This window comes from Artibeus jamaicensis, unplaced genomic scaffold (genome assembly GCF_021234435.1).
Source record: "Artibeus jamaicensis isolate MK-2021 breed Jamaican fruit bat unplaced genomic scaffold, CSHL_Jam_final contig_781, whole genome shotgun sequence".
Lineage (NCBI taxonomy): Eukaryota > Metazoa > Chordata > Mammalia > Chiroptera > Phyllostomidae > Artibeus > Artibeus jamaicensis.
In genome coordinates, this window is record NW_026521968.1 from 8,247,415 (window position 1) to 8,271,403 (window position 23,989).

General features: G+C 41.8%; 1 pseudogene; it reads left to right on the top strand.

Moving 5' to 3' along the window:
- Positions 1-8,927: 8,927 nt before the first annotated feature.
- On the top strand, positions 8,928-11,497 carry LOC119037159 (C-type lectin domain family 10 member A-like; annotated as a pseudogene).
- Positions 11,498-23,989: the final 12,492 nt, after the last annotated feature.

Genomic DNA, 23,989 nt, shown 5'->3' on the forward strand with positions numbered 1-23,989 from the left:
GTGTGGCGGATAAAAATTTGGGAGGGATATCTTGGGAACAAGGAGTCCTAGCCCTATACCAGGCCCCCAAATCTAGGGTTCCAGTGACAGGAAGATAACTCACTACAACTTCTGGCTGCAAAAAACAGTGGGAACTGATTCAGTGGAAGAAACTTCTGTAGTTCCAAGAAGTTCTTCTTATAGAACTCACACATGGACTCACCTACTCATACTCACTCCCTCTGAGCTCCAGCACCAGGGTAGCAACTTGAAAGCACCAGTGGCATACAGGGAGGAACTGAAGTGTCTGGCATCAAGACAAGAGCTAGGGGACAGCTTTCTCCCAGACAGAAATGTGGACAGAACCATTGTCACTTTTCTGAAGCTTCCCCCACAAAAGACACAGAACCATATCTGATGGGTACCATATCTGAGGCTCCATCAATCTGGCTAATACTGTTAGTCCCACTCTGGAGATCCCCTGAGGCTCCATTCCACTAAACTTATGGACCCATCCAAGCTGTTAACAGGGACTTTTCTGTATGAATGGCTGGTTTGCTGCATGCTTCACAACTTCCTAAATCCTCTCAAACTAGCAAGAGCCAGCCTCAGAGAGCCCCCAGCCCCTGTACTCTTGCTAAGTGGCCCAGGGGCCAGCACTAGCAGCATCCAGTCTAGACTTACAGGTGGGTTTCACCTGGGAATCTCCAAGCCCAGCACAAATAGTATCTATCTCAGATAGCTTTATAGCCCAGGTAGGGTGGCCCTGGACAGAACACAAGTTGGGGCTGACCCTGGCCTGCACCACCCAGGGAACCGAAGAGCCGGTACACCAGTGGAAAGCTACAGACCACATTAGAGTACTACCACCCTGGCCCTGCACAGCTGATCCTCTGTGGAGGGCAGAGGTTGGTGGCCAGTGGTCACAGCCAGTCCTTGCAGCTGACTGGCCTGGGTAAACCACTTCCATTGATCTGCCAGCAGCAACCAAGGCTTAACTACAAGAAGAGGGTGTACTCAGCCCATACAATAGGTTCACCTAGAGTACCCAGTTTGGGTGTTAAGGGGTGCCACTGGACCCTACAGGATACCTACTACATTAGGCCACACTACCAAGACACAGAGTCAAAGCAGCTCTACCTAATACATAGAAATGAACACAAGCAGGCTGCCAAAATTAGGAGACAAAGAAATATGGCCCAATGAAAGAACAGATTAAAACTCCAGAAAAAGAACCAAACAACAGGAAGATAATCAACCTACTAGATGCAGAGTTCAAAACACTGTTTATAATGACACTCAAGGAACTTAGTGAGGACCTCAGCAGCATAAAAAAGATCCAAGCAAAAAATGAAGAATTGCAATACAGAAATAGAACTAATTGAAATAAAGAACAACTTATGGGGAAACAACAGTAGATGAAGCCAAGAATCAAATCAATGATTTGGAACATAAGGAAGCAAAAAACAACCAATCGAAACGAGAGAAAAAAAAGAATAAAAAATAATGAGGATAGTGAAAGCAGTCTATGGGACAATGTCAAGTGTCCCAACATTCACATCATTGTGGTGCCAGAAAGAGAAGAGAAAGAGCAAGAAATAGTACATCTATTTGAAAAAAATAATTAAAGAAAATGTTCCTAATTTGGTGAAGGAAATAGACATGCAAGTGCAGGAAGCACAGAGAGTCCCAAACAAGGACTCTTGGATGCAAAGAGGCCCACTCCAAGGCACATCATGATTAAAATGCTGAAGGTCAAAGATAAGAAGAGACTCTTAAAAGCAGCAAGAGAAAAAAGTTGGTTACCTCCAGTGGAATTCCCATAAGACTGTCAGCTGATTTCTCAAGAGAAACTTTGCAGGCTAGAAGGGATTGACAAGAAATATTCAAAGTCATGAAAAGCAGGGATCTATAGCTAAGATTGCTCTACCCAGGATAGATATCATTTAGAACCAAAGGGCAGATAAAGCACTTCCCAGACAAGAAAAAACTAAAGGAGTTCATCATCACATGAACCATTATTAACCATTATTATATGAAATGTTAAAGGTAACAAAACTGTGAGCAATAAAATGGCAATGAATACATATTTATAAACAATTGAATCTAAAAAACAAACTAAACAAACAAGAAGAACAGACAGGATAATGGATAGAAAAAGGGTTTTGATGGTTGCCAGATAGGAGGGCAGAGGGGGAATATGGGCGAAGAGGTGAGGAGACTAAGGAATACAAATGGGTAGTTACAGAATAGCCACTGGGATGTAAAGTACAGTGTAGGAAATGGAGTAGCCAAAGAACTTTTCCACACGACTCATGGACATAAACAAACATGTGGGGATTGCCTGAGGGAGTGGGGGGATGTTGAGTAGAGGTGGGCAAAGGGGGAAAATCAGGACAGCTCTAATAGCATATAATTTTAAAAATGCCAAAAAACCCCACAAATTTCCTTCATACTCCTTGAACTTATCATGAAGTCTTCCTTAACTGTGTAAAGTCTGGCAGTGTACAATAATCATCTACTCATGCAAATGGGTCCTATAACTGGGATTTCAGTTATACTTTTTTCCTTGAGCCACAGGTGTGAATGGAAATTTTATGAAGTCTGAAGTGTACACAATTTTTGGAAGCTGTCCTTAACAATAAGTCTGTAAAAAGGAAAAAAAGGGCAAGAAAATATGGTAGATCAAAACAAAAATGGTATAGCAGAAATAAATCCAAACATATTAAAACTTATAATAAATGTGGGTAGGTTTAAGTCTACTAATAAATGACGAAAAATCTTATTGTGTAAAAAAATCCAGTTTTATGATGTTTATAAGTCATGGTCATACATCTAAAACAAAAAACACCATATCTTAAATGAACAAATGCTATTTACTAGCATTTGTCTATATCGTAGACAAATGCTAGTCAAATAGAGCAAGTGGAATGTTATATCACAAAAGAGACTTTCTGATGAAAAATTAAAGGGGTAGAGATAGGTATCACATATTGATTGAAAAGGTAAAATGCACATGAAAAGAGTCATGGATTATTACATATTCAAAAAAGTAGATCCAAATCACAGGGAGCAGAAGTTTATGGATATTGTAGGAGAAATTGACGAAGTCACAACTCACTGCAGAGTAAGTGACTTTTGGTAAAAACAGAGTAATTTTGGCACCCCATCTTGGAGAATGAGGATTTGACATGAGAAATAGAGGCCTTCCTTTAGAAAGACTTTAATCTGCTTGAATAAAGGTGAACTAGAAAGCAATTCACTTGGGCTTCATGTACTGATGCTATGATACAAATGCTTTTTTTCTTTTGAGAGCCTGGATATTTACAACCAGTGAGCTAAACACACAAATTATTTGTGAAAACTCAGGTCAGGATAAAAGTTACACGATGTGATTAAATTCTACTCATCTTCACATTGTAAGAGACAGATTTTCTTTTTTTTTTTTTTTAAGCCATTAGATGAAGAGATAAGGATTCTCTCGTCAACTCCTGTCACTTGGGAGCCTACCGTTCCCTACATAGAATGTAAATCTCTGTGTACGGACATTAAGGTTGTGAGAAATATTTACACAATGGTGGGAAGTCACAAAGCATTGCTAACGTGGGAACAAGTAATTTCCTTGAGGGTACTTATTGGTAATCCCTGTTGATGTAACTGAATTTAAAATGAACTCACTTTTTACACATTTTCCTTTAAATCCTTGAAATGTAATTCTTCGTTTCACACTTGTAAACTGCAAGTCTGCTTTTCTTTTTTTTTTTAAACTTTTTTATTGATTATGCCATTACATTTGCTCTATTCCCCCCCTCCATTCCCCTCCACCCTGCATACCCCTCCCCCACCATTTCCCCCTTTAGTTCATGAACACGTGTCTCAAATTCTTGATTCTGTATTTCCCCTACTATTCTTACCCTCCCCCCATCTATTTTCTATCTACTGTCTATGCTACTTATTTTCTGTACCTTCTCCCCCCTTCTCTTCCTCCCACTCCCCTGTTGCTAACCCTCCATGAGATCTTCATTTCTATGGTTCTGCTCCTGATCTAGCTGTCCTCTTAGTTTGCTTTTGTTTTAGGTGTGGTTCTTAATAACTGTGAGTTTGCTGTTCTTTCACTGTTCATCTTTTTTATCTTCTTTTTCTTAGGTAAGTCCCTTTCACATTTCATATAATAAGGGCTTGGTGATGATGAACTCCTTGAATTTGGTCTTATCGGAGAAGCACTTTATCTGTCCTTCCATTCTAAATGAAAACTTTGCTGCAATCTTGGTAGAGCAATCTTGGTTGTAGATCTTTGGTTTTCATGACTTGGAATACCTCTTTCCAGCCCCTTCTTGCCTGTAAGGTCTCTTTTGAGAAATCAGCTGACAGTCTGATGGGAACTCCTTTGTAGATGACTGTCCCCTTAGCTCTTGCTGCTTCTAGGATTCTCTCCTTCATTTTAATCTTGGCTAATGTAATGATGATGTGCCTTGGTGTGTTCCTTCTTGGGTCCAACTTCTTTGGGACTCTCTGAGCTTCCTGGATTTCTTGGAAGTCTATTTCCTTTGCCAGATTGGGGAAATTCTCCTTTATTATTTGTTCAAATAAGTTTTCCACTGGTGGCTGTGCCTTTCCCCCTTCTGGTACCCCTATAATTCGGATATTAGAACATTTAAAGATGTCCTGGAGGTTCCTAAGCTTCTCCTCATTTTTCTGAATTCTTATTTCTTCATTCTTTTCTGTTTGATCATATTTTTCTTCCTTCTGGTGCACTCCTTTGATTTGAGTCCCAATTTTCTTTCCATTACTATTGGTTTCCTTTGTATTACCATTCATTTCAATTAGTTTAGCTTCCATATGTTTCTCTAATTTGTGACTAAAATCAACCAGTTCTGTAAGGATCCTGATCACCAGTGTTTTGAACTGTGCATCTGAGAGACTGGCTATTTCTTCATCGCTTAGATCTATCGGTTCTGGGGCTCTGAGTTGTCCTAGAGCCATTTTTGGTCTATTGGTGCTGTTAAGTAAGCGGAGCGAAGCCTTAGTTGTTTACCAGGACGGGGCGACCCAGGTCGCTGGTTTGTGACGCTGTGTGTGGGGGCGTGGTCAGAGAGGGAGCAATGGCGGTCCTCTCCGCTAGCCCAGCCCGTCCAGTCACACCACATGCCTCGGGCTTGTTTATCCATCGGAATTGTGCAAGCCTGCGCGGGGCAGCAGGCTCGCCCCGCGCAGGCTTCCCTTCTCACTGGTTTCTCTGCACGCAGATGCGCAACCTACCCACCCGCCGCGCCTCCTCCCTGTGCACTCCCGTAGCTACCTCGCTCGCGATCAGCGCCTTTGGCTGCTTGCGCGCGCACCGCGCACCACCCGGGAATTTTTTCTTGCTAACCTGTTCCGCTGCTGGCTTCGCTCCTCATACCAGTTTAGCTGAGTATTTAGTTGTCCTTTGGACTCTGTATTGTCGATTTTCCGTGTGGCTTGGTTGTGATTGTTGCTAAAAATAGTTGTTCTTAGATTTGGTTGTGCACAGAGGCAAGGTGGTTCCTCCACCTACGTGTCCATCTTGGCGGAAGTCCCCTGCTTTTCTTAAGCAGCTTTTATACACTTCTGTCTTCCAGTTGTAGTTGTTTGCAACTTTATTAAATAAAAGTGCTCTGACTGTTTCTAAACCTAAAATGTAACACAAAGCTTTGTTCTTTTTAAACCAGTAATCAGTTAAGAGTTAATTGAAATAACATAGAAGATATTTATTGAACACCCTGTTGGCAAGGATTTACAGCTTTGCTGGTGAAGGTCTGGATAAATGAATAACCTCATGCATGGTTGGGGAATAGATAAATTGGTATTGTCTTTTTAGAGCAATTTGGCAGTACCTATCCAATCCTTATTTTTAAGATTGGTGTTTGTACTCAGCCATTATACTTCTAGATTTCCAACCAGGAGAGATATTTGCTTCTTAGCATCAGGCATGTCTAAGCCTGTTCACTTCAGCATTACTTATAAAAGCAAAAGATGCAGCATCTCAAAAATGCATCACTGGGGGAGTCAAAAACAGAGGTCTGGCATGTCTACACTCTGGAAAACCATGCAGCCTTTAAACAGAAGAAGGTGGGAAAATGGTTCTTGAGGACTTTCCAGGAAAAAGCATGTCACAGAGAAAAATGTGTGTAAAAACCCCACTGCAGCCCTGGCCGGGTGGTTCAGTTGCTTAGAGCATCATCCATACTCCAAAAGGTTGCACTGTGATGCAGTCTGGATGAATATTTCTTCTTTATCTCTTTGTTTCTCCGACTTCCATACAGTTCTATTCTCTGGCACTTCTGTTTGTTTGTTTGTTTGTTTAAGTTGGTTGTTACCTTTCTTTTGGCTGTGGGGGAAATGAAGTGTGTCTACCTATGCCTCCATCTTGGCTGGAAGATCCTTGTCTGTCCACATCTTAAGTCTGTATATTCTGAAGAAGACTGCCTGGCCACTGTAGATGCTCAATAAGTACTTGATGAATGGATGCTTACATGCATGTATGAGTGAATGGAGAAACATACCCTGTTCTCTGTGGGAATGACTCAGCAATTCAAAGTGGTTGATTATGCCCGAATTAACATGGGAGTACAAGGCAGTACTGTGGGAAAGAGGCACAGGAATGAGCTACCCAGATGCCCTCCCTTCCAGGAAGGACATGGTGCCCACTGTGGGGAGTGTGGCCTGTGCCCACAGCCCTCTCCCATCAGGTTATACCCATGCTGGGGTGACCCTCATCTGGCGACTGGGCAATGTGGGTATTAAAGCCCAGCACAGGACAGCTCTGAAAGGCACTGCTGTTGGAATCCCAGAAGCCCCTGCTGGATTGGCTGAGATTTGTGGGGTCCTCACAGCTATTAAACTTTCCACTCTGCCTTTTCTCCCTTTTCACAGGTGTGGATCCCTAATAAATAGCTTGCACCCCAATATCAGACAAATACTAATCAGAACACCTAATAAAAGCAGAACAAGAAAACAATGTCCATCAATAGTGAAATCTTAGTAAACAAGTTATGGTGCATATTATAAGATGAAGGGAAGATGACACATGAATAAAGGATATTATATAAACTGATGCCAATAAATGGTCCTGAAACATTGTTAATTGAATTAAAAAGCAGGTAGCACAACACAATCCCATTTATATAGAAAATATAATCTAAAATTAATCTGCTTCCTTCTCTACCTTTAAGACACTAAAGTTCCTTCGTGTTGGCAAGATAGTGTGTATGAGAGATCTATACAGAGTTTCCAGGATGTAAGTGAACCCCTTTCATGAAGACAGTGCATGTGCAGAGAGCCCAGACCAGGCTGTCAGGTGGAGCCGGACAGGAAGTCTGGCTCTTTTCCTCACTGGGTGAGTGATTTAGAGCAGGTCATGCAATGGCTCTGAGCCTCAGTCCATCATCGAAAATGTCTCCCATGGTTCTTATGAGAACTGGATGGTTAATGTACATCAAGTGCCTGGCAAAATCCTGATCACAGATGTGGTATACAATAAAAGTTTGTTCCTGTCCCCAGCTCCTCCTGTCCCAGTCTGGCCAGGAATCCTAATCTCCTTCCCCTTCTTTCCTCCTTCTGTGTAGAGTGAGGTGAGCTAGGCCAGAGCTGGAGGTGCTTAGTGTCTGAGGCCCCAGAGGACACTCAGATGCCAGGAGACTCAGGTTATGATCAAACAAGAGGAAAGAAAAAGGCTCCTCTAGACCTGGGTGTGCAGTGGTGGAGACACCATTAATTCTGGGAAATTCTGATGCAGGAAGTAAAAGTATTGTGGGAAAGAAAAGAAAGAACAGACAGCACCTGTGGACCCTTTTGGAAAACTCCCCCCACCCAAATGGTAACAATGAGGAAGTCAAGAGAGTTCAACAGAAGCTGAAAATGACCAGACACACCCTGGAGGAGGAGATCAAAGCTGGCCCCATATATAACATCTTCACACATGCAGTCTCTGCCTGTGTCCCAACTATTATTTACTGCTCAAGGTCAACAACACAGGAGATCCCAGATCATAGACTCCTGAGTTTTCAGACACAGGGACCAGCAGGACTCCAGGCACTCACGTGACTCCTCCTTTGGTCTCCTCTACTCCACTCTCCAGGATTTCATTTTATCCAACTCTACTCATTGCTGCCCAACAAAACCAAGCATCACAGCCTCCAGACTTTGCACAGGTAACTGGGCTGGGGATGCAGGGGAGACCAAGGGGACAGGGAGGGAATCAGAGAAAGCAGGAGGAGGGACCTGTGGGTCTCAACTGGGACAAATAGGAAAAGATATGAAAGGCAGCTGGGAGATTTAATGACCAAGTGTAATTTCAACTCACTTAACGGGTTTTGGACTGAAGTATGGGAGCCAAACCTTAGTCACAAACTGAGGTTCACACTCAGCCCCATCCCCAGCCCTATCTTCCCCCTGCCTAGCCACACCCCTAACTCTAACATTAAATCAGGTTTGTCTTCTAACCCCCAACCAGAGCTTCAACCCCAGAGCCAACTTGAAACTTAACACCATCCCCAACCCCAAGGTGAACCTCAAGTCTCTCCTATTTCCAACTTCAGAGCCAAGCTTAGGCCATACTCTATCCATGGCATCAACATGAGTATTGACTCCAGTCCTAGGAGGAAATGCAACCTCGACTGCATCCCCAGTGTTAGACCCATCCCGGTAATATACTCAGCTCCAACTTCCTCCACTTTCTGCCACACCCTAGCCCAAACACCAGTCCTCACCCTATTCCTGATCTCAGCTGCAAACCCAGGTCTAATGCCATTCTTCATTCTAACCCCTGGATCATCCTCAACCTGAACTTCTCTTGCCTCAACTCCAGCCCTGACCTCAGCTTCAAGCTAGTCCCAGCCTCCCCAGTCCCCCCACATTCAGCCCCAGCCCCAGCCTGGCCCTGGCCTTGCCTCCATTTCAGCTGTGACAGCCTTGGAGTTGGTCCAAGCATGTCAATGACATATGAAGACCTCTAGTCCTTGGAGAGTGAGAAGAAAAGCCAGGGGGTTAGAAATGGTAAGAAGAAAGGAGAAAAGGTGTCTCTTAAGTTACCCTCTTACATGCGTATAAAGATTTCAGTTATCACAGCATATCTGCACCTCTACCATGTGCACTGCTGGGGTCCTCAACTCTGACGGGTCAGGCTCCAGCGCCTGGGGGATCCTGTATGCAGAGGATTAGAGGTCTTCAGAATGACAGGACCAAGGAGGACCATAGCAGGCCCAAGGGCCTATACTCTGGGGGAGGGCTGAGCGTTTGCACCGAGGAAGTGAATACTAGTGTTTGGAAAAAAAACATTTGCTAACTGACAATATAGATAAGCACAAGTCTGCTGAGGGCCTGGCTGCCCCAACTCTCTGTATCTGCCTTCCCCAAACCAGCCCTGGTGATAAGACCTTACATATCACCATCAGGTGCCACAAGGCACGTGAGGGCCCATGTGACTGAGGACTGTGTTGGTCCATGAGTGGCCAGAGGCCTGTGCATCTCCTGCATCACAGCCTCCCCCAGCTTTCCCTGTACCAGCCTTCCTCCCTGCCAGGTCCCTGTGGCCTCTCCTCCTCCCCTGTCTGTCTCCTGTCCTGGTCCTCCTTGTCCTAAAGTCCTCTCCTCTTGCAGGGCTGCCTGTGCCCCAGGTCCTCCTGCAGCACCTCTGCTCTGGACCCCGCCTCTTCCTGCTCTTCCTGGGCCTCAGCCTCCTCCTGCTGGTCGGCATCTGTGTGGTTGGATCCCAAAGTGAGGGTCACAGGGTGGGCAGTAATGGGGGCAATAGTGACTGGGGTTCAATGATGTGGGCACTGATAATGATCATAGTGGATAATGGGTAATGTGGTCAAATTATTTAACCTCTCCCAGCCTTACTCTCCTCATCTGCAAGCTTGCACAAAACAGGGCCTTTACCTTTGGGATGAGTGGCAGTGAGGACCCAATGAGACAATGCATGTCAAGTGCCCCACTTGATGCCAGTAGAGGAAGCACCTGATGACTCTTAGCACTCAGTGTGCTGTCTGCCCAATCAGGTTCCAAGATTCAGAGGGACCTGGAGACCCTGAGAGCAACTTACAGCAACTTCACTTCAAACACTGAGGCAGAGGTCCAGGCACTGCATGCCCAGGGTGAGCCTGGCTGGAAGGGGCTCTGGACTGGGATGAGGGGGTGTGGTGGGTGGGAGCTGAATCCTGAGCACTGAGTCCCCATGTCCTCCAGGTGGCCTCTTGCAAGAAATGATAACATCTCTGAAAGCAGAGGTGGAAAGCCAGGGGCAGCAGCTGCAAGCAGGTGAGAGACCCTCCAGGAGTGTGTGTGCAAGGGTGGGGTGGGGCTCTCAGGAAACAGGTGGGGTGGGAGCAGCCTGAGGTGCTGAGTGCCCTCCCTTCCAGCTCACAGCTTGAATGACAAGGTGTTCTCTTTGGAGAGCAAGGTGGAGAAAGAGCAGCAGGAACTCAAAGCAGGTCAGGCCCCTTCTCCCCTCCACTGGGTCTGATGTGGTGGCAGGACAGTTAAGAGTCCAGGGCCGAACCCCCTGGAGTGTCCCACTGTCCTTCTGTGTGTGTCCCAGGCTATTCTGACATGGTTATGTGAGTCCAGGAGCTGGCCAGAGACCTGAACTCCCTGAGTTGCCAGATGGCTGATCTCAAGAGCAATGATGAGTAGAGTGTAGGGAGCGCCTAGCCCCATCTCCTGGTCTTGTCCCACTGGGCAGCATCTGAGACCCTCCCCACCCCCACCCATCAGGCTCCCAGAAGACCTGCTGCCCCATTAACTGGTTGGAGCATGAATGCAGCTGCTACTGGTTCTCCAGTACTGATAAGCCCTGGTCTGAAGCTGAGAAGTACTGCCAGTTGGAGAATGCACACCTGGTGGTGGTCAGCTCTTTGGAGGAGCGGGTAAGGCCTGGGAGGGCTTGTTTGGGAGGCTAGTTAATATACAGAAAGAAGAGCCACCACCCTCCTCATTTCTCCTCAGAAATTTACCAAGCAACACACATCATCTGTGAACTCTGGATGGTGCTTAGTGACGTAAATCTTGTCTGGTTTTAGGTGGACTGGACAGACATTGAGACAGGCTTCCAGTCAGTGTGCGTCATTTGCACTCTCTCTTTGACTATGATTGGGTGGGTACCTGGGTGCCTGTGGATTCTTGGGATTAGTCGAGGGTCTGGTCACTGGGCCCACATCTGTCTGGTGTCCTCAGGTACTGGAGAACAGAGCTTCAGGATGACTGGTACAGGTACTTGCCCATGGGAAATGGGAACTGTGTCTACTTCAGTAACAATGGCCACTGGTTCTATGACATCTGCCAGAGGTCCTACCACTGGGTCTGCGAGAAAGAACTAAACAAGGTCAGCTAGTAGCCTCGTCTCTGCTAAGTTATTCCCTCAATGCCTACACCTTTGCAGGGTCCTTATTTGGGGGTACCTTTCTCTGGGAGTCTCCAGCATGCTATCAGGGGTTTTCATGTAGGATTTTAAGGGAAAGGGAGAGAATGGTGTCTGAGGGATGAAAATGATGTTCAGAGGGGTGGGGCATTGAAACCATGCCACTTTCTGCAGTGTGCAGGTTGTTACTGTCAACTTTTTTTTAGAGTAAAAAGAAGAGAAATATATGAAACATTCTGATCTCTATGCTTTATTGGAGATTAGGGAGGAGAGGGGGCTTGTCAGCACTAGGAAGCCTTGGGCAGGTCATGGGTGACTGGGAGAACTGCATGGGCTTTGGGCTGATGGCAGATTCGTTATTTTACAGGCATGTGGTTTAGGGCCAGTTACTCTGCTCTCTGGGTCTCAGCTGGAAAACAGCGTTGTTATGGGGACCATTGCCCTTCTGGCAGTGTCCCAGAATTAGAATCACCCCATGTGCCAAGTGCTGCCAAAGCTTCAGAGGAATCTCCTTTGTGTCTGTTGGAAGCATTACAGTGAAGAGAAGCAGCATCCACAGGCAACAAATACAATGAATCGAAGCTGAAGTCAATCTTGGCTCATACTTTCTTTTGGGTTATGGACTTTCCTAAAATCTCTCAAAGGTTCACAAACCCAAACACATAACATCTGGCTTTGGCATGTTCTGTACCTCTTGCTAAGTAGTCCCAGGCCTGACATTAGCAGCAGCAGTAGGCCTTGGTTGGCAGCTTGGTCTCTCCCAGAGTTCTGCAAGCCTAGGACAAGTGGCACCCATTTGCAGATCAATTTGTACCTAAGCTAAATAGTCCTAGGCAGGGATTATGGGTGACCTTTGCCTGCACCTCCAGGGAGGCCCCTCAGATCACCTGGTGTCCAACTTCAGACTACACTGGATAACCATCCAGTCACCTCCATGAGCAACACATTCAAGTGGAGGACTCAGCAGGCACCAGAGCCCCACTGGAGCAAGTCTTGCTTTGTGGGGTTTGCTCCCTGCACAAGTCCTCCTCGCATCTGTAGCCAGTACTGGCAGCTGGTAGGCCTAGGTGTAAATCTCTACCACAGATGTGCTAACAGCAATCAAAGCTCAAGTATAAATAAGGACATGCACAGCTCACATGCTTGGCAGGGTGCTTGGACAACTTGGCTTGGGTGACCTGGGTGGTTGTGCCACTGGACCCCACAGGACATCTGCTATATAAGGCCACTCTACATAGACTGGGAGATGTAACAGCTCTTCCTAATACATAGGAACAAACACAGGCAAGAAGCTAAAATGAGGTGACATAAAAACCTGTGCCAAATGAAAGAAAAGAACAAAGCTTTAGAAAAAGAGCTAAACTAAATGAAGATGAGCAATCTTCCAGATGCAGAGTTCAAAACATTGGTTATAAGGATGCTCAGTGATCTCAGTGAGAACTTTGAACAAAAAATAGGAGACATAAAAATAGAGATAAAAACATAAAAAAGAACCAGTCATAAATGAAGAATATAATAACTGAAATGAAGAATACATACAGGAGTGTCAAACTTATTTTCACTAGGGGCCACATCAGCCTCTCAGTTGCTTTCAAAGGGCCTAATGTAATTTTAGGACTGTATAAATGTAACTACTCCTTAACTAGGGTTAAGGAGCTTGGTGCTACCACTGGGTAGAAACAAGGTGGAGGGCTGGATTCAGCCCAAGGGCCTTGTGTTTAACACCTTTGCATTAGAGGGAATCAACAATAGATGAAGCAGGAGATTTGGAAGAAATTTGGAAAACGAGGTAGCAGAAAAGACCTAATCATAACAGCAAAGAATAAAAAATAAAAAAATAAGATTTTAAAGAACTGCAGAATACCATCAAGAATACCAACATTTGTATTATCACAGTGTTGAAAGAAGAAGAGAGAGCACAAGGAATTGAAAACCTATTTGATAAAATAATAGAGGAAAACTCCCCTAACCTGGCATAGAAAATATATATACAAGTCCACTAAGCACAGAGTCCCAAGCAAGATGTATCCAAAGAGGCCCACTCCAAGATACATCATAATTTAAATGCCAAAGGTTAAATACAAAGAGAGCATCCTAAAAGCAGCAAGAGGAAATCAGTTAATTACCTTGTAATTGGTTAATTACAAGGGAGCTCCAATAAGACTGTTGGCTAATTTCTCAACGGAAAATTTGCAGACCAGAAGAGATTGGCACAAAATATTAAAAATGATGAAAAGCAAGGATCAACAATCAAGATTATGCTACCCAGCAAAGCTATCATTTAGTGTTAAAGGACAGATAAAGGAGTTCCCAGACCAAAAAAAAACCCCAAAAACAAAAACTAAAGGAATTCATTCCCTCCAAAACAGTGTTATAAGAAATGTTTAAAGGACTTCTTTAAATGGTGATGGAAAGACACTTGACTTGTACACCTGAAACCCATATAATTTTATTAAGCAATGTCACCCCAATAAATTCAATTAAATGTTAAAAAGAAGAAGAAATGTAAAAATGTGAATAATACAATGGGTACAACTACATAATTAGAAACTTCCAGCCAAGATGGAGGCACAGGTAGATATACTTTCCCTCTTCACACAACCAAAAGAAGGACAACATCAAACTTAAAAACAAAAAATAACCAGAACTGCCAGAAAATTGAACTGGATGGAAGTCCAACAACCAAGAAGTTAAAGAAGAAACATTCATCCAGGCTAGTAGGAGGGATGGAGAGGGGCAGCTGGGATGGAGAGGACTCATGGGAAAGCAGTGGCTGGAGGACTAGGCAGTCCCACATTTGTGTGCAGATAAACCAGGAGGAACCACTAGGGGGTGAGACAGACTTCACAACCCAGAGTTCCAGCATGGAGAAATAAAGCCTCAAAACCTCTTACTATAAAAACCAGTGTGGCCCTGGCTAGTGCGGGCTGCGAACCAAAGGGTCGCTTGTTCGATTCCCAGTCAGGGCACATGCCTGGGTTGCGAGCCAGGTCCCCACTGGGGACCATGTGAGAGGCAACCACACATTGACGTTTTTCTCCCTCTTTTTCTTCTTCCTTTCCTCTCTCTCTAAAAATAAATAAATAAAATCTTAAAAAAAAACAACAACAGTGGGAGTTGTGGTAGTGGGAGAAACTCCCAGCCTCACAAGAGTATTCATTGGTGATACCACAGGGTCCTAGAATGTATACAAGCCCATCTACCCAGGAATAACCTCCAAAAGGGCCCAATTTGCTTGTGGATAGCGAGGGAAGTGACTGGAAAGCCAGCGGAGAGTGGGGCAAATGGCATCATCCCCTCTCAGACCCCTCCCCCACATGACACCATGACGCAGCAAAGTGGGTTGCCCCACCCTGGAAAATACCTAAGGCTCTGCCCCTTGCAACATAACAGGTGCCCCAAGACAAAAAAAAAAAAAGGCCCAAATGAAAGAACAGATCAAAGACCCAAAAATAGAACTAAGCAATGAAGAGATATCCAACCTATCAGATGCACAGCTCAAAATACTGGTAATCAGGTTGCTCACAAAATGAAAAAGTGATGGCTATGCAAAGTGAAATAAAGGAAAATATACAGGGAGCCAACAGTGACAGGAAGGAAACCAGGACTCAAATCAATGATTTGGAGCAGAAGGAAGAAAGAAACATTCAAACACAACAGAATAAAGAAATAAGAATTCAAAAAATGGGGAGAGGCTTAGGAACATCCTGGACAACTTAAAACATTCCAACATCCGAATCATAGGGGTGCCAGAAGGAGAAGAGAAAGAGCAAAAAATTAAAAACTTATTTGACAAAATAATGAAGGAGAACTTCTCTAGTCTAGCAAAGGGAATAGACTTCTAGGAAGTCCAGGAAGCTCAGAGAGTCCCAAAGAAGTTGAATCCAAGGAAGCACGAACCAAGGCACATCTTAATTACATTACCCAAGATTAAAGATAAGGAGAGAATCTTAAAAGCAACAAGAGAAAAGGAGATAGTTACCTACAAAGGAGTGCTCATCAGACTGTCAGCTAATTTCTCAAAAGAAACCTTGCAGGTGAGAAGGGGCTGCAGTAAAGAAGTATTCCAAGTTATGAAAAGCAAGGACCAGCATCCAAGATTGCTCTATCCAGCAAAGCTATCATTTAGAATGAAAGGGCAGATAAAGTGCTTCCCAGATAAGATCATGTTAAAGGAGTTCTTCATTATCAAGCCTATATTATATGAAATGTTAAAGGGACTTATCTAAGAAAAAGAAGATGATCAAAACTATGAACAGTAAAATGACAACAAATTCACAACTATCAACAACTGAACCTAAAACAAAAACAAACTAAGCAAACAACTAGAACAGGAACAGATTCACAGAAATAGAAATCACATGGAGGGTCATCAGTGGGGAGGGAGAGGGAGGAGAGTGGGAGAAAAGATACAGGAAATAAGAAGTGTAAATGGCAGGTACAAACTCGACAGTGGGGAGTCAAGAATAGTATGAGAAATGGATAAGCCAAAGAACTCATATGTATAACCTATGGACATGAACTAAGGTAGGGGAATGCTGGTGAGAGAAAGATGCAGGATGTAGGGGATAAAAGGAAGGAAAAATAGGACAACTGTAAGAGCATAATCGATAAAATGTGTTTTAAAAAACTACATAATTATTAATAATTAAATATAAATGTAAATGTAATTTAAATGTAAAGTATTAAATGCTTCATTCAAAAGAAATAGAGTGGCCAAATGAATAAGAAAATGAGGCCCTTACATATGCAGTCTACACTCACTTCAGATCAAAAGACACAAACTGGAAATAAAGGGCTGGAAAAAGATTTTTCATGAAATGAAAAAGAAAAAAAGGCTAGGGTAGCAATACTTATATCAGACATAATAGACTTCAAAACGAAGGCTGTAACAAGAGACAAAGAAGGACCCAGCAATTGCACCTTTGTGTATTTATTCATAGAAGCCCATAACACTAATTTGAAATGACATATGTATGCATATTTCATTGCAGCATTATTTACAATAGCCAAGATATGAAAGCAACCTAAGTGTTCATCAAAAGATGAATGGGTACAGAAGAGATGGTAATATATACAATGAAATATTACTCAGCTGTAAAAAGGAATGAAATGTTGCCATCAGCAACAAGATGGGTGGACCTAGAGGCTATTGTGCTGAGAGAAGTAAGTCAGACAGAGAAAGACAAACACATATGGTTTCAGTTACATGTGGAATCTAAAAAATAAAATAAATGAATGAGAAACAAACTCATAAATACAGAGAACATTGTGCTAGTCGTCAGATGTATTGTGGGAATGGATGAGAAAGGGGAAAGGATTAAGAAGTACAAAATGGTGGCTACAAAATAGTCACAGGAATATAAAGTACAGCATAGGGAATATAGTCAATAATATTGCAATAACTATGTATGGTTTGAGATGGGTACTAAATTTATCAGGGTAACCACTTCATAAATTACATAAATGTCTACTCACTATGTTATATACCTAAAACTAAAATAATATTGTATGTCAACTCTAATGAAAAAAACAAAAAAACAAAAAAGCTGAGCCCACAGCCAAAAGTAAACAAACATATGAGGAAAGCCAGTTCTATGGAAGGAAAGACCCTGGGTAAATAGAATCCACAATCCAGGACAGGAGTTAAAGGACAAACAGATAAAGAGTACAGACACTTATGAACAAAAATTGACAAAGTATTAGCCACAAATAACTCCCCAACTATTTCCCAAAAAGAAGCAATGCTCTGACCACAATAAAACAGTTAGAAATGAACACAAACGTAGAGTCAAAAGGGAACCACAATAGATATCTTTCTCACCATCTTTATAGGTAACATTAAGAGAAAAATCAAAGTAAGCTCAGTGAATTAGAAATGAACAAAGGGAGCACTACATACTGAAGTTGTGGGATGGTCTAACACAGTTCCTCAGGACGAATTGCACATAGCCTTTGACACATTTATTAAAAGAAAAAAAAAAGAGCCCTGACTGGGGTAGCTCAGTTGGGAACATCATCCCATACACTGAAATGTTGCTGGTTCCATTCCTGGTCAGGGCACATACCAAGGTTGTGGGTTTGATCCCCAGTCGTGGCATGTATGGCAGGCAACCAATCAGTGTTTCTCTCACATCAATGTTTCCCTCTATCTCATCAGTGAAAAATATCATCAGGTGAGGATTAACAAAATAAGAAGGGCTGAATTGAATTAAGCTAGGTTTTAACTCAGGAAACTTGAAAAACATAACCAAATATACCCCCAAAATAGAATGAAGGAATTTATTTTTAATAAAGCAAGAATTAATGAAGTAAAATGTAAAAATGTAGAGATGGCTAATAAAAGAAAAATTTAATTCTTGGGAAAGGTGAACAAAATAATATGAAGGTGACAAAAAGAAACATAGACACTCGACATTATAAAGGAGAAGGGTTAGAGAAGCACAGAATAGAGGATGCAATCATGTAACACTTCCAGATCTGAAACAGCAGAGTAAAGACAGTGTTTCCCTCCATTTTTAGGCTAATCCCTTAGAAACAGAGCTGATAACTTCCAAATTTAGTAAGGGAAAAAATGAAAAAAAAAAGTTAATCAAAAGGACGACAGGAAAGGAGAATAAAATAAATAAAACTAGTAGATAAAAATTAGCAGAAAATAAAAGGTTAGTTCTGAATTCAAGTATGTTGCTGGTTACATTAAATGCAAAAGACTAAATTATCTTGTTAAGGGACAAGAAGAATAAGAAGTCCAACCATATGCCCAAGAGACACAAATAAAACAGAATTTGAAAGCAAAATCATAGAAAAGATATGTTAGGCAAACATGAACCAAAATAATTATCATATAAAGTACAGTTTATAATAAAAAGTGTTATTGAAGATGACAAGGGTCACTTCCTAATGTCAAAGGTTTAATTCAATAGGAAGAAGATACCCTGGTATTAAACATGTGTGCATGGAATAAGATGGCTAGAAAATATATCAAACAAAAAATTTGGAAGAATATATCAACAAATCTATATTTATTGTAGGATATTGTAATATACCCCTCCTAGTAATTGATAGATCAAGCAGACAACATAATATCATTAAAGAAACATGTTTCTTGAGCCCCATTGAAAGCCAGATGGCAAGAAGCAATTTGATGCAGTCATACAGCTCCTCCTTCAAGGCCACTGGATGTGAAGGGACAAGTGGAAGGCACCCAACACAGAAAGAACCTAGAGACAAAGAAACACATCGGAAACGCATTAGAGAAATAGCAAAGGATGTCACCAGGCAGTTCACAGAAGAGTACTGGTCTAATGTTTACCCTGTTTTAACAGTACTTAAACATTCTGTAGTACCTCTTCCTGTCTGAATGGGTTATCCAGTGAGAAAGAGGGCACACCTGGCAAAATAGAGAAGTCTAATCTAGACCTTTAAATATATATATTTTATTGATTATACTGTTACAGTTGTCTCAATTTTCCCCCTTTGCCTCCCTCAATCAGGTACCCCTATTCCAGCAATCCACCCGGTAGTTCATGTTTATGGGTCATGCATGTAAGTTCTTTGGCTACTCCACTTCCTATACTGTTATTAATATCCTCCTGTTTATTTTGTATCTAGCACTTTGTGCTTCTTAATCCCTGCAACTTTTCTCCCATTCTCCCCCTTCCTCTCCCAACTGATAACCCTCTAAATGATCTCCATATCTATGATTCTGTTTCTGTTCTTTGTGTTTGCTTAGTTTTTTCACATTCCATTGTTGATAGTTGTGAATTTATGGCCATTTTAATCTTCATAGTCTTGATCTTCTTTTTCTTATATAATTCCCTTTAACATTTCATATAATAAAGGTTTGGCGATGATGAACTCCTTAGTTTTACCTTGTCTGGGAGAAACAATCTGCCCCTCCATTCTAAATGATAGCTTTGCTGAATAGAGTAATCTTGGATGTAGGTCCTTGCCTTTCATGACTTGGATACTTCTTTCCAACCCCTTCTTGCCTGCAAGGTTTCTTTTGAGAAATCAGCTGACAGTCTTATGGGAAGTCCTTTGTAGGTAACTGTCTCCTTTTCTCTTACTGCTTTTAAATTCTCTCTTTGTCTTTAACCTTTGGTATTTTAATTATGATGTGTCTCAGTGTGGTCCTCTTTGGGTCCATCTTGTTTATGCAGTTTGGACTTGTATGTCTATTTCCTTCACCAAATTAGGGAAGTTTTCTTTCAAACTTACTTTTTTGTCAAATAAGTTTTCAATTTCTTGCTTTCCCTCTGCTCCTTCTGGCACTCTATGATTTGGGTGTTGGTACAATTGAAGATGTCCTAGAGGCTCCTTAGCCTAATTTTGTATTTTTTTAAAGATTTTATTTATCTTTAGAGGGGAAGGGAAGGAGAAAGGGAGGGAAATATCAATGTATGGTTGCCTCTCGTGAGTCCCTTGCTGGGAACTGGCCTGCAACCCAGGCATGTGCCCTTACTGGGAATTGAACCACGATCCTCTGGTTCACAGGCCCATGCTCAATCCACTGAGCTACACCAGCCAGGGTAATTTTGTATTTTTGAATTTTTTTTTCTTCTTCTGTTCTAATTGAATGCTTTTTTCTTCCTTATGTTCCAAAACATTAATTTGATTCTTAGCTTTATCCCCTCCACTGTTGGTTCCCTGTAGATTTTACTTTATTTCAATTAATGCAGCTTTAATTTCTGCCTGGGTCTTTTTTATGCTGTTGAAGGCCCCAGTGAGTTCCTGGAGCATCCTAATTACCAGTGCTTTAAACTCTGCATCTGATAAGTTGCTTATCTCCATTTCATTTAGTTCTTTTTCTAGTGGTTTTTTTTTTCCATTCTTTCACTTGGGCCATATATATATGTTTTTTTGGTCTCCTCATTTTGACAGCCTCCCTGTGTTTGTTTCTGTATATTAGGTAGAGCTGCTTTGACTCCCTGGTCTTAGTAGAGTGGCCTATTGTAGAAAAGCGCACCTCTAAGTTGTATGTGGCAGAGCCTTAGGTAATCACTATAGAAGGACAACCTGTGTCACCACTTGGTGGCTCTGGGGCGGGGGGGCTCAAAGAGGAGACAACGCTGCTTCCTGGCCTCTGGAGTTTTGCCCAGGCAGAAGGTACCTTTCAGCACTCACCCTGATGCTGGTCACTTCAATTTCTCACTGTATGCCACTGGTGCCCTTCCAGCTGTTGCCCTGGTGCTGAATCCCAGAGCGAGTAAGTCTGAATAAATCCTGTCTGTTGCTGGCCCTTTAAGAGGAGACTCCTGAGATTCCAGCAGTTTCTTCTGCCACCCCAACTCCCGCTCATTTATACAGCCAGAAGTTAAGGAGATTTATCTTCCTTGTGCTGGAATCCTGGGCTCAGTAGTCTGGTCTGGGGCAGGAATCCCTCACTCCCAAGGTATCCCTCCTGATTTTTATTCACCACAGGTGGATGTGGGACTGCCTATTCCATGTCTCTGCACCTCTCTGGGTCTATGCCTACCTGTCTGGATGAATGTGGCTTCTTTAATTCCTTGGTTGTTCAACTTCCATACAGCTCAGTTTTCTGATGATTATGGGTTTTACTTGTTTTGTAGTCTAGTTGTAATTTTTGCTGCAGTTGTGTGAGGAGGCAAGGCATGTTTACCTATGCCTCCATCTTGACCAGAGTTGAAATCTGGAACTTTTAAAGAGCCCCAATCAGAAAGCACTGTGAAGCTCTTAAAGACTTCTGCACTGAGGGGCCATCTGCACCAGACAGTGCTGAAAAATGCAAGAAGCATTTGTTTCTTTTTAAAAAATTCTTTTTAGTGCTTTTAAAAATTTTGTTTATTTATTTTATTATTGTTAAGAAGCATTTTCTAATTAAAATCAACACAGCTGATTACATATGATGTAAGTTGATGCTCAAGTTTCATTTTTTTTGAAAATGAAAAAAATTTTCATTTTCATATAGCTGTCCATATCTCCCAACACCATTTATTGAAGAGGTTAGTTTTGCTCCATTTTATGCTGTTGTCCCCTTTCTCAAATATTAATTGACTATAGAGACTTGGGTTTATTTCTGGCTTCTCTGTTCTGTTCCATTGGTCTATGTGTCTGTTCTTATGCCAGTACCAGGCTGTTTTGATTACCGTGACCTTGTAATACAGTTTGATATCAGGTATTGTGATCCCTCCTACTTTGTTCTTCTTTCTCAAAATTGCTGCAGCTATTCAGGGTCAGATATTAATTTTTGTATCCTGCAACTTTGCTAAAATCATTTATCGGTTCCAGTAGTTTCCTGGTAGAATCTTTGGGGTTCTCTATGTATAGTATCATGTCATCTGCAAATAAAGACAGTTTCACTTCTTCCTTTTCAATTTGGATGGCTTTTACTTCTTCTTGTCTGATTGCTGTGGCTAGGACTTCCAGTACTATGTTGAATAACAGAGGTGAAAGTGGACATCTTTGTCTTGTTCCTGATCTTAATGGAAACACTCTAGTTTCTGCCCATTGAGTATGATCCTGGCAGTCAGTTTGTCACATGTAGCCCTTATTATGTTTAGTTTTGTTCCCTCTATTCTCACTTGGCTGAGAGTTTTTACCATAAGTGGGTGCTGGATTTCATCAAATGCTTTTTCTGCATCTATCGATATGATCATGTGGGTTTTTTTTCTTCATTTTGTTTATGTGGTGAATTACACTTATTGATTTGTGAATGTTGTACCAACCTTCCATTCCTGTAATAAATCCCACTCAGTCCTGGTGTATAATCTTTCTGATGTATTGCTGTATTCAGTTTGCTAATATTTCATTGAAGATATTAGCTTCTATGTTTATCATGGATATTGGCCTATAACTTTCCTTTTTTTGTAGTGTCTTTATTTGATGTTGGAATTAGGATAATGCTGGCCTTGTAAAATGAGCTTGTGAGCCTTCCTTTCTCTTGACTTTTTTGAAGTAGTTTGAGAAGGAAAGGTGTTAGTTTTTCTTGGAATGTTTGTTAAAATTCACCAGTGAAGTCATCCAATCTAGGACTTTGGTTTCTTGGGAGATTTTCGATTATTGCTTCAATTTCACTAGGTGTAATCTGTCTATTCAGATTCTCTGATTCTCCCTGATTTAGTTTTGGAGGATTATATGTTACTAGGAATTCATCCATTTAGTCCAGGTTGTCCAATTTGTTGGCATATAGTTGTCCATAACATTTTCTTACAATCCTTTATATTTCTTTGTTGTTAGTTGTTATTTCTCCTCCTTTATTTCTGATTCTATTTATTTGGTTCCTCTCTCATTTTTTTTCTTGATGAGTCTGGTTACAGGTTTGTCGATCTTGTTTACGTTTATATGGAGGCACAAAAGGCCCTGCATAGCAACAGTGATCCTAGAAAGAACAAAGTTGGAGAAATCACGTTACCTAATATCAAATTATACTATAAGCCCATTGTAATTTAAAAAGCATGGTAATGACATAAAAACAGACATATAGATCAATGGAACAGAATAGACAGCCAAGAAATGAACCCAAACCTTTATAGTCAATTAATATTAGACAGAGGAAGCAAAGACATACAATAGGCTTGAGATAGTTTGTTCAATAAATGGTGTTGGTCAAATTGGACAGATACATGCAGAAAATGAAACTAGACCACCTTCTTACACACAAGAATAAATTCAAAGTGGATTAAAGAATTAAACATTAGACCCCTAACCATGAAAATCCTAGAAGAAAACATAAGCAGTAAAATCTCATATGTTGCCTGTAGCAGTATTTTACCTAATTTATGTCCCCAGGCAAGAGAGACAAAAGAAGAAATAAACAAATGGGACAATATTAAACTAAAAAGTTTTTGCATAGCAGAGGAAATCATCAAGAAAATGAAAAGACAACCCTCAGGGTGGGAGAACATATTTGCCAATATATCTGATAAGGGATTAATATCCAAAATTTATAAGGAATTCACAAAGCTCAACACCAAAAAATATACAATTCGGTTAAAAATGGACAAAGGAACTGAATAGACACTTCTCCAAAGAGGACAAACAGATGGCCAACAGACATGGGAAGATGTTCAACATCACTAATCATCAGAAAAATGTAAATTAAAACCACAATGAGATATCACTTTACACTTGTCAGAATGGCTAACATCAATAAATCAACAAATAAGTGCTGGCCAGGTTGTGGAGAAAAGGGAACACTTTTGCACTGTTGGTGGGAATACAGATTGGTGCAGCCACTAGGGAAGACAGTATGGAGATAGATCAAAATAGATCTGCCTTTTGACCCAGCAATCCCACTTCTGGGAATATATCCAAAAGAAACTCAAAACACTAATTTCAAAAAACATAAGCATCCCTATGTTCATTGTTGTGCTATTTACAATCACCAAGATTTGGAAACAGCCCAAGTGCTCATCAGTAGATGAATAGATAAAACAACTATTGGACATTTATACAGTGGAATACTACTCAGCTATAAAAATAAAAGATAAGAAAATTTTGCCCTGTTTGGTGTGGATCAGTGGACTGGGCACAGGCCTGTGAACCAGAAGGTCACTGGTTCAGTTTCCAGTCAAGGTACAGGCTTGTGTTGTGGGCTAGGTCCCCAGTGGGGGGGCATGTGAGAGGCAACCACACATTGATGTTTCTCTTCCTCTCTTCCTCTCTCCATTC